Genomic DNA, 11,998 nt, shown 5'->3' on the forward strand with positions numbered 1-11,998 from the left:
TTTGGGCTCTCACATTTCAGTGGTATCTTGTGTGACACTAAAATTTGGCGCCCCCCCCCCCCCCCGTTTCTCGTGCTCTGCTCTACAGCAGGGGTTGTGAAATGCGATCTACTCACAGAATTAAAAACTGGCAGTGATCTACCCCCTTTTTTAGGGGAGCCAAAGTTGTTGAGCCACTGATCTACCACAGATGTCAAGTGATCTACCAGTTCAGGATCTACCTGTTGGACGTGCCTGCTCTACAGCATTGTTGTGGCACCTGTAGGGTGGTACCCAGTGCACACTATCCTAAAACCACTTCTGTTAGCAGGAAGAAGCATTTCTGGTCACACATTTGGGGCCCTAGATTTTCTTGACCTTCTCACTGTGCTATTGCCTGTTTTGTTCCAGTCTGCCGATCCTGCAGAGCAACTATTGGGAGGGAGACAATGTGAGGTTTAAGTGAGAAGGAGAATTAGCAAAAATTGTGTATCCTGGCCGATGACGGAGCTTCACCAGGGGGCGGAGACCAGGTGGGGGCGTGGCTGGCATGCATCCCGGGGGGCATGGCTCGCATCCCAGGGGCGTGGCACCCAGCGTGGGTAGGGGCAGCTGCGATGGCGCCCCACCGGGATAGTGCTGCTAGGGGCTGTGCGCTCCCCCCACACCCCTCTTTCTCTGCCAGTGATCCTGGCCTGCCTAAGCAAAGGCAACACAGGATACAATCCATTGTCATTGTATACATTACCCAGTGAAGTTGCATGGCTTGGCCAGTACTTGTTAGCATGGGAGAAAACGTTTGCTGACTTACATGCACATCATAGCTGCATTGAAACTTGAGGCACCATATTTATATAATCATTTCCAGCAGGCCAACAAATGGACCAGCAAAGGTAGGATCATTAGTATTTAAGAATCAGGACAAAGTCTGGTTGTATAGAAGGTGGATAGCAACACATCACTAACTGACAACTGAGGCATTGTATCAACTCCAGCTGGACCAGGATCTTAAAAAAACCAGTAAGATCCATGTAGAATTCTCATGACATTCCCAAATACATTTTGGATTTTTAAAAATGCTTTCATGCTTTTTTCTTGATGACAAATCACCAGAACTAGGAAAAGGAAGTGTGCACTTTAAAATAGGCAACTGTAGTTTTCATAACTATATAATTTAAAAAAACAAACAAACAGGCTGGGCTGCAGGAATTTCTTTAGGTATCTGAAGAATCTACCTTGTGTATCACCAGATATTGAAGGACTTCAGGTTCGGAAGACATTCAAATGGAATCAGTTTAAAACTTAATCATCACCAACTCAGCAAGATTTGAAGAGTCTCCAGGCTATTGGTCAATATGCCTGAAAACATACTGAAAGGGAAATGGATGGGGATATTTTGCCTGGTTTCAAACAACTGCACAGTTCAGCAACACACAATTCAACCAAAATTTAAAAGATCATGTTCAAAGAAGTGTTGTTGATCATTCCTCCCCTCCTGCCCACCCCACATCAATTCTATATTTACACTGAGATGTAATTTTGATCTGATGCCGGATGATGAAAGGCTGAATTTGTATTTCAGCGTGTTGTCATTTTAGTATTTGCTCTTTTGTGACCATACTGTGGAACGTTTGAATTTTGAGTTCTGGCAAAATGAAATTCTTGAAAGACCATCACTGATTTCACGAGGCTTTGAATTAGTTACTTGCTTTCTTCTGTGAGAAAATAACTGTGTATCTTTCAGCTTTGCACAGCAGAAGTCTGGTGGGTATATACTTTCATGGCCCAGTGTGTTGGTTTTGTTCATAAGCTTCCTATCTGCAATCCCCTTCTTGATTTTTATTCCTTTTGCTGGCTTCATTTATTTGTGTTTATGCACAGGACTAATGCTGATGCTGCTTTTTTAAGAATCATGGCTACTACAAAAAACATCATTACCAGTGAGCTCTACCACTGAACTAAACCACTGGGTCATATCACTGGGCTATAGCCCAATGGCCAACCACATCTTTACATACAGAAGTTTCTAGATTTGTTTCCTAGATCTCCATGTTCAGCTTGGAAAAGTTTCTGTCTGAAATCTGGAGAGCTGGGCTGTGTAGACAGTACTGAGCCAGATGTACCAGTGACCTGAGACTTTGTATAAGTGTGGTGTAGCGGTTAGAGCATCAGACTAGAACCTGGGAGACCATGGTTCAAGTCCCCACTCAGCCATGAAACTCACTGGGTGACCTTGGGCCAGTCACTTTTTCTTAGCCTAACCTACCTCACAGGGTTGTTGTGAGGATAAAACAGATAGTGAGAGAGCCATGTATGCCACCTGGAGTTCCTCAGAGATGTGCTATAAATGTACTGCAACTACTATTAATAATAATGGCAGCTCCTTAAGACATGAGCACATAAAGCCTCCTAAGTGGAGAGAGTCACTGAAGGCCTGAAGAGCTGGCAGTGCTAAAATACCAGTTGGATTTGTTTTGTACTTTAATAGAGCCTTGGAAAATCTGTACGACCGTGTGTGAAGAATATTGCTGATTTTGTTGAAAAATACTCTTATGGGAAATTTGAAATTCTACTGTGAAATGTGTGTGGACTGGAGAAGTATCTGGAATGGAGAAGAACAGAGATCTACCAGAATTTGACTCAACATTTTTTGTTTCTTAAAGCACAGGAGTTTGTAAGGGTGATCTTCATTTCCAATAGTTGAAAATACATCAAAAGTGGTTTAGGCGTTTAAACTCAGCCTGTTTTGGCTCTCTGTAAACATGATGCCGGATAATGGCTGAGCTGGAGCTGGTTGGTTTATTTATAAGATTTCTTAACTGCCCTTCACCATAAATTCTCAGTGTGGGTTACAAGATAACATACAATCATCAAAACTATAAAACCTACATTGGCTCCCAGTACGTTTCCAAGCACAATTCAAAGTGTTGGTGCTGACCTTTAAAGCCCTAAACGGCCTCGGTCCAGTATATTTGAAGGAGCGTCTCCACCCCCATTGTTCTACCCGGACACTGAGGTCCAGCGCTGAGGGCCTTCTGGCTGTTTCCCCACTGCGAGAAGCCAAGTTACAGGGAACCAGGCAGAGGGCCTTCTTGATAGTGGCACCCGCCCTGTGGAACACCCTCCCACCAGATGTCAAAGAGAACAACATCTACCAGACTTTTAGAAGACATCTGAAGGCAGCCCTGTTTAGGGAATCTTTTAATGTTTGATGTATTACGGTATTTTAATATTTAGTTGGAAGCTGCCCAGATTGGCTGGGGAAGCCCAGCCAGATGGGCGGAGTATTAATAATAATAATAATAATAATAATAATAAACCATAACAATTTAAAAACACATCAGCCTGTTCCAAATGGAACAGAACAGTATTGTCAGGGGTTCAGGAGCAGAGGCACAGGGAGGAGAGGAGATGGAGAGCGAGGGGGAGGAATCCGAGGGGAGCATAGGAGAAGAGGACAGTGAACCGAGGGATTCCATGAGTCTCTCCAGCGAATTGGAAGATTCACAGAAGGGGGCGCCAGTGGCCAGGGGTAGGGGGTTCCCAAGGGGAACGTCCCAGGAGCAAGGGGACAGCAGGGACTCCCAGAGCAGTAGTTGGAAATCAGGGCCAGCTTCCCCACCAGAGCAGAGTGGGGGGGAAGAGTCCCAAGGATCGGGGCCAGTGCATTCCCCACCAGGGAGAGAAGATAAGGCAGGGCTGACCACACCTCCATCGGAGAGTCAGACAACGGAGGGGAGGTCAGATCCGGCCAGTGTACAGGAAGAGGGAAGCAGTGACAGAAGTAGTGTAACGGTCAGGAGGAAGGTCACTGGGTTGGCGCGAGAGGCAAGTTCAAATGTACAGGAGCGTGGGACAGCAGAGAATGAGGATTGGGAACCGGGTCCTAAAGCCCGCCGGAGGGAGGGGGAGGAGCTAAGCGACTCAGCGTCGGAAGAGTCCAGAAAGGGCAATGCCCCAGCGGGCAGGAGGACCCAGAGGAGGAGAGAGCAGCGTAAAAGATGGAGCCGGGCTAGGATCTTAAACTGGTGTCATAGGGGAGGAGACTCAGACGGTACTTCGCCGGTCTAGGCTTTAAGACGTAGAGCTGCGCGCTACGGCTTTGAAATGGAAACTGAACCTCAATAAAGACTTTTGTACATAACTACAGCCTAGCGTTGGTCCTCTGTGAGCTGGGACCTAGAGGCAGCTCTGACAAGTATGAATGCAGAGGACAGAGATCCCATGAAACAAAATACCTTAACTGTCAAAGCCAGGTAAAGAGGTATATATTCAGCATACGGTGAAAGCTGTGCAATGGAGATGCTAGGTACACCTCTATGGGGAGGGAGTTATACAACTTAGGGGCTGTTGCCACAGAGAAAGCCATCTCCCAGGCTGCCATTCCTCACACCTCTGAGGGTGGCAGAACTACCAAGAGCTTCCTCTGCACATTGCAATGCCTGAGAACATCAGTAGGGATGGAGATGGTCTTTCAGATATCCAAGACCCAAGTTCTTTAGGCGTTTGAACAAGATTAGCACAGTCCAGGCGCACCAACGCTAGCGGGCAGAGGTGTCATCAGCCCCCTTAATATTCCTTAGTTCAGTTCCTCCCCCCCTCCCCAATATTGAGGGGGCAGAGGAAACAAGTTGAGTGCAGCACAGCATCAAAGACAGACTCCTCCTGAGCTCAAGAGAGGAGAAGCCATGACCACTGAAGCCACATGGCACTGGGCAAGGCCTCTTCCCGATGATGTGGTGGCACTGACCCATTTTTCTACAAATGTCAACTTCCTGTTTCGATAGGTTTTCCTTCTTCTCCTCAATTCTTGGCCAGAGTGCTCCCACTTAATTTTTTGGGAGTAACAATTATCTTCTCCGGTTCTGAGGATGTGACTGAGCGTGAGTCTCATCACGCCTTTTTGAGAAATGACCAGGAACGCTCAGGAAGTGACAGCGGAGCGCCTTTCCCCCTTGCCGCCTTCAGAGGGCTTCAGCTTCTGCGCTGGCGACAGCGAAGGCTTGAGACAACTTGCTCTAACTGGCCTTCCCAAGAATGTGTCAATCCCTTGTCACTTGAGCACGGCCTGCCGTTCCCTGCCTGTCTCTCAGAGGTTGCTCTCCAGATGAAAAATAATAAGATGAAATACTTCTAGGACGGGGGTGAGTAGGAAGGAGGGAGGGTGTGAGTAGGAACTGAGATGTCAAAAGACAGCTTGCTGAGACCCTGTCAAAGAGAGGCATTCATCAAAATATGGAGAAGCCTTGCAATATCCTCAGGATAAACAATTTTGATAACTTAAGAAAAGCGTTTCTTTTTATGAATATCTAACTTACTGGGTTTTTTTAAAATAAAAAATACCTTTTCATTTACCTTCCTTTTTCACATTCTCAAAGGACAGGACTTTGATGAAAGCTTTCAGGAAGCAGATCACGCTTGTCACTTAAAGTGACTGTGCTTAAGAGTCCAATAGAGCTTGGTGGTGAGGAGTCAAACCCTTCAAAGCACTGTGCTCAATTTTGATCCTGCAAATAACTTAAGCACACACATGCCTCCATTAAACTCACCAAGGCTTAGCATTGATTGGTTATTTATACGCTGGAACTTTTGCATAGGGCTTTCCACCTTTCTCAAATCTGATCTGGCTCCAATGCCCTTGACAGCAGTCTAGAATTCCGTAGTGTAGCTGATAAAGGTTTCCAGGAATTGCAGGGGCTATATGATTCTATGATTCTACTTTTCTCAATGCTAGGAAAAGCTGCCTTCACCTGCTACATGTCTGCATTCCAGGCTGCTGTTAAAACCAAGAATAAGTGTGAAAAAATGTGTTTCTCACAAACAAACAAACAAACAAACAAACAAACAAACAAACAAACAAACCCAGTTTTTCAAGAGGTTATTATCCTTCCCTCAAAAAGTTAATGACTAATTACAGTCAGTGGCGTAGCGTGGGTTGTCAGCACCCGGGGCAAGGCAAGTAATTTGCGCCCCTTAACCCTGGATTTGCGCCCCCTAACCCTATCCCTAACCCTAACCCCCAGATGTTGCGCCCGGTGCGGCCGGCCCCCCCTGCACCCCCCACGCTATGCCACTGATTACAATGAAACTCGGAAAATTAGAATATCATGGAAAAGTTCATTTATTTCAGTAATTCAACTTAAAAGGTGAAACTAATATATGAGATACACTCATGACATGCAAAGTGAGATATGTCAAGCCTTTATTTGTTATAATTGTGGTGATCATGGCGTACAGCTGATGAAAACTCCAAATTAACACTCAGAAAATTAGAATATTAAATGAAATCAGCAAAACAAGGATTGCAAATAGAGCAATATTGGACCTCTTAGAAGTAGAACCATGCATATGTACTCAGTACTTGGTTTGGGCCCCTTTTTCATCAATTACTGCCTCAATGCAGCGTGGCATGTATGCTGTCAGCTTGTGGTGGGGGAACCAGGCAGAGGGCCTTCTCGGTAGTGGCACTCTTCCTATGGAACACCCTCCCTTCAGGTGTCAAGGAAATAAACAACTATCTGACTTTTAGAAGACATTTGAAGGCAGTTTTTAAGTATTGATGTTTTTATTATATTTTTAGATATGTTGTAAATAAATAAAGGTATAAAACAACAACAACAACAACAACAACAACAACAAATTTTCTGATATTTCCCACTAGTCTACATGAAAACTTTTGAATTGTAATACCCAGCAGCAATACTTATATTTCAACTTTTGTTAAAACATACATTCACATGTTGGAAAGCACACATGTTCCCTCTCTCTCTCTCTCTCTCTCTCTCTCTCTCTCTCCTGCTTGTCAGGCTACGGCAAGTTGAGCTTCACTTGCCAAGCCATCTGAATTGTATTTTAACTGCCCTTGGGGAAGTTTCATTCATTCTGAGGCATACTAGAACAATATTTGACAACACATTATATGTATCGCAAGTGGATGTGAGAAGACATTGGTGTATTAAAAATACAGCCACTCACGAAAGCACTTTCTTTAATGTCCCCTATTCTTCAACTTGGGTTTATTTACACAAGGCTGAAGGGGACCTATTCCTTTTTATATCTTCTGCTGAAACTGGCAATTTCCTCCAGGCACAGAAGGAATGCTGTGCATGATTTTCAGCTCCCAAATGGAACCTGCAATGAAACATGTAGGCTTATTGCTCCCTCTTGTGGCCACGGAGGAAATTATATTTAGGATCCTACTAAAATTGAATACAGTACATACCCTTTTCATATTTTGTTTGCAGCCCTACGACAAAGGACTTGGTATAAATCATTCTAACTAACAAATAAAATAACATGATGGAGCATCACCAGGTAACTGCAACCAACTTTAGGGCAGAAGATCCTGCCAAAACACCAGGTGCAAAATGTGCTGATATTTGTCAACCAGAGTTAAAAAATAAATAATACCCATTTATTTATAACAGCAGAGCAGGTAAGAGCACCCAGAACAGGTAAAGATGAAGGTAAAGGACCCCTGGACAGTTAAGTCCAGTCAAAGCCGACTATGAGGTTGCGGTGCTCATCCCGCTTTCAGGCTGAGGGAGCTGGCGTTTGTCCACAGAGAGCTTTCCGGGTCATGTGGCCAGCATGACTAAACCGCTTCTGCTGCAACGAGACACCGTGTCAAGTGCCAGAGCGCACGGAAATGCCGTTTACCTTCCTGCCACAGTGGTACCTATTTATCTACTTGCACTGGCGTGCTTTTGAGCTGCTAGGTTGGCAGGAGCTGGGTGTGCTGGACCCGGGAGTAACCCGAGCAACGCAGTCCAGGTCCAGTCCCAAATCCAAGGGTTTGACGCGGAGTCAGTCCGACAGGGCTGGGGCAGGACACGAGACAGGAAACCAGGCAAGGTCAGGCACAGGGTCTCAGGCAGGTTCTAGCAAACAGCAATGTTGCTCCCACAACCTGGGGCAGGGTCCAACAGCCTTTTATCTTTGTCAGAGTAACGGCCGGTCCTGATCCCCTGGTGACTCACCTCCCTGTCTCGCCCAAAGTTGAGCACTCCTCCTGCGAGTACTCAGGTCTCTCCTTCTCTCACACCTTAGTCTCTGCAGCTCGGGAGATGGCGGTGCGTTACTAGACCCAGAGGCCGCCTCAGCCTCTCCTGACCCAACTGGTAGGGGAGCAGCTATAAGTGATTGCCCAGCTGAAGGCAACGAGGTAATCCCTGCATCTGGAGCCAGGGCAGGCTCAGGCCCCTGACTCAGCCTAGCTGGTGCTTGTTGCAGGGGAACCTGTGTTGACTGGGGCTCTTCAGAATCAGGCCCCAGACTTGGTTCAGATGCCACCTGAGGCAAAGGATCCAGTGTGGACTGAGACTCCTCTGGGTCTGAGTCTGAGTCCGAGTCCCAGGCCATCACACTGGGACAGAGCAACGGGCGCTCACTCCGTTGCGGGGATTCAAACTGCCAATCTTTCGATCAGCAAGTCCAAGAGGCTCAGTGGTTTAGACCACAGTGCCACTCGCATCCAGGAGGACAGGGCAGCTCCTGCCAGAGAGTATGAGTCTTGACAGCAGTTACCACTGGTGGCTGGTGCCCCTTGGGACAGGTGGGGCAGAAGGCAGGGTGCCCAAGAGTAGGCGGTGCCAGAGCCAATGATAGGCAGAGCCAGCTAGTTCTAGTTTTGTCCCCATCCTCCTCCACCCTGCTAAGTTTGCAAGGCAGCGAGGCTAAGGAGGAGGAAGTGACAAGTTCACAAGAAGGCAGGCAGGTGAGGATTGGCTGAGGGCAGGCTTAGGTTGGTGGGCAGTGCCTCATATGCTCTAAGGGACCAGCCTCAATGGGGCAGTTAGAATCTTTACAGGAGGAGGTTAGACGGAGTTACGCCCTTCACAAAACATGCACTAGGAACTTCAGCACTGCACATGAGATAGAGGAGGATAAAGTATCTCTCAATGATGGGCAAGGGAGGCAGCTGCTTTCAGCTGATTGAGCAACCCAGACAGCCATAGCCAATACTTAAGCAACAGCTATTTTCCTCCATCCATTGAGCAATCCCAGAACAGACCTGGGTGTTTAGGGCATTGGAAGACCAGTGGTGGGGAAAGTATTCCTCCCAGGAGAACAGAGAAGACATCTGCAGCTCAGTGAAAAGGCACATACTTTAGGTCCCATGTTCAGTCTCTTGCATCTCCATGTAGGGATGGGGAAAGGCTCCTGTCTGAAACCCTGGAAAGCCCCTTTCAGTCAGGGCTACTAGGTCAGATGGATTAATGGTCTGATTCTGTATAAGGCAGAGTCTCACCCTCCTAACACAAAGTCAGGCCATTGCTCTATCAAGCTCAGTATTGTCTATAAGGGTGATCCATCCTGTTTCACTGCCCCCCCCCATGACCATCCATCACCACTGCCTTGTCTACTGAGGTTGCACCACACCACAGCTTCTGGCAAGATCTCATGAGAGGTCTGTGAGATCTTTTGAGATCTTGGCAGAAGCCGCTGCTGCCACTCCTCACTTATCTGGTAGTGGCAGCAGGGTTGGATGGGGTGCCCACAGGGATTCTACCACCTGAGGCAGCTGCTTTAGTCTGCCTCATGGGTGGACCAGCCCTGTCTACAGCAGTAGAGGCCACTGGGGTGGGATGGAGCTGCAGAGGTGCCCTCTCAACACCAACATCATTGCAGCTAACCTGGATGCTGGTGGAGTTGGATATCAACAAGGTCAAGGCTGTGTGGGTCCAGCAGTGGAGCCAATCCAGCACTCCCCATGGGCACATCCATGCATCCAGTCCCTGGCCACCATCCTGCCCCACCTCTGCATTGTCTAGACAAGCTGCAACAATGCCGGTGTCAGGAGAGTGGTTCCACGGCTCCACCACACTACACCAGCCACTCTACTGACTGGCAGAGGCCCTGCACCTCACCATGACTGCAGATGATGCAGTTGACATCATGTGTAGATAAGACCTGAGTGTGCTTAGAAGCTGAGGGCAGTGTGTTTGCAGGATACATGCTGATGGCTAAGAGCATGAGACTTAGCTGATGGAGCTCCAAAGAAGGTTGAGATGTGGTCACTTGGGGAAGAGGCTATTGCCTGTTTCTCTGCAAGACTGCAACCCAAACCACCGCATTGCTTGAGGTCGCCACCAGCCTTAGATGGGGCCTCTGCTGCTGGCTGGATTATTCTTCTGTTTTATCTCCTCCTTGAACTTGACAGCACAATACAGCTCAAAGCAAAAAATTATTTGCAGACAAGTGCGCAGGCAAGGGGATATATCACCAAGAAAGGTGTAGGGCTGTCGTTGTATATAACAGGCTGGGAACGGTATTTATAGAGCTACACGGGGTACAAATCATAGCTGCAAATCCTTCCTGAAGCAGAGAACTAGGTATAAACTCTAGAACTATTGGAAGCAATCTTTTAGAAGGGGCTGCCCAGTGGCTCCTTGGGCAGTAAATTACACTGTAATGCCATCCGCACCTGGACAAGCTGGTGGAGTGGTTCAAGTGTTAGCAGTAAGCTCCTATTTCATTACTCCTAGCCTGTGATTCAAAGCTGCTGAGGCCGATTCAGAGCCAGGCAGCTCAGATTTGATTGACTAGCTCCTGCTGGGGAATGCCTTATTACTCATCCCCTTGATGTAACTAGGTCCAAAAGGATTGAACACATTCAAGAGCACCTATAATCTGCAATGTCTTGAGTAGATTCCCCACAATAATCAAAATATTCACATATATCGGCACAATGGGGCAAAATATTGCTTTTTAAAGTGGATGTCTGTAAAAGCGAGACAGTTTGCTCCATTATATCAAACAGTATTGTGCCATAGACAAAGGAGATGCTGTGATTAAAACAATGTCAGGAGATAACACAAAATTCCTAATGTGCATGTAATTCAGCATGTAGTTAAACTGTGGAACTCACTGCCATGTGACGTGGTAGTGGTCACCAACTTAGATGGCTTAAAAGAGGATTATTAATGGAGGATAAGGCTATCAAGGGCTATTGGTCATGGTGGCCACATCTTTTTCATAAGGCTTCCTGAAACATCAACAACTTAAGCTGGTGCTTAAAACAGACGATACCTGCTTGATTTCATTAGGTAGAGAGTTCCATAACCCCACAAATTTCCCAGTCACACAATTTCTAATTTTTCATGCTTCAGACATGAGGAGTGCCAAAATTTCTCTCTGATTCTTTGCTATGGTCTTATCGTGGATAACTCAATGGCTATGCAAAAGGAGAAGTGCTAGCGTTTGGGTAATTGTATGTAGGGAGGGAATAAAGGGTGATTGCAAACTTTTGCCTTGTTTGAGAGTGTTATGACAGAGCCCAGGTATCATGGAAAGGACACAATGAGTGTGATTACATGGAAGAGATCCCAGGAAACTGAGGGTCAAGACAGAAATACTTGAGAGCAGTTGCATAGATGAACCTCTGCTGTTGTCAGTGCTATTTTATATTTTCTTGGAAGCCGCCCAGAGTGGCTGGGGAAACCCAGCCAAATGGGTGGGGTATAAATAATAAAATTATTATTAAGGCCAGCGTAATGTTGCTGCTGCAAGTACATAGGATTGCAACTAAATAGAAAGTTCAAGGATAGCTGTAGAAACAAGAGAGAAGTTAGCCATGACAACAGACACTTTCACAGCATCCCTGGCTACTCCAGCACCATCTACCAATTGCACAATGCCCCATCATTACCCATGCCCAGGAGGCACCAATCGATGCACTGTGGTGGCAGAATGACTCCCATTTCAGCCATCCCAGTTCACACAGCACCAAAAAGAGACCACAATCCCCTGCCACTGTGGTCATGTGGGTAGGAAGACTGAATAACAGAGAAGAACCTCATGACAGTGGCTTAGAGTCCTGATGTAGGAGCCCTGCTTCCAAGCAAAACCAATCCCACTCCATTGGGTATGAGTCATTTGCATTGCTGTTTGTGTGGGGAACTTTTGCATCGTGCAAGGAAGAGGACTGCTGGCAGGAGGAAGAACAGAAGCTAGAACAGCAAGCACCTCCAGCTCAGCCAGAAAAAGCAACACAGCAAGAAAGAGATGTGGGTTCAAG

Source organism: Podarcis cretensis (genome assembly GCF_951804945.1).
Source record: "Podarcis cretensis genome assembly, chromosome: 5".
NCBI classification, from domain to species: domain Eukaryota; kingdom Metazoa; phylum Chordata; class Lepidosauria; order Squamata; family Lacertidae; genus Podarcis; species Podarcis cretensis.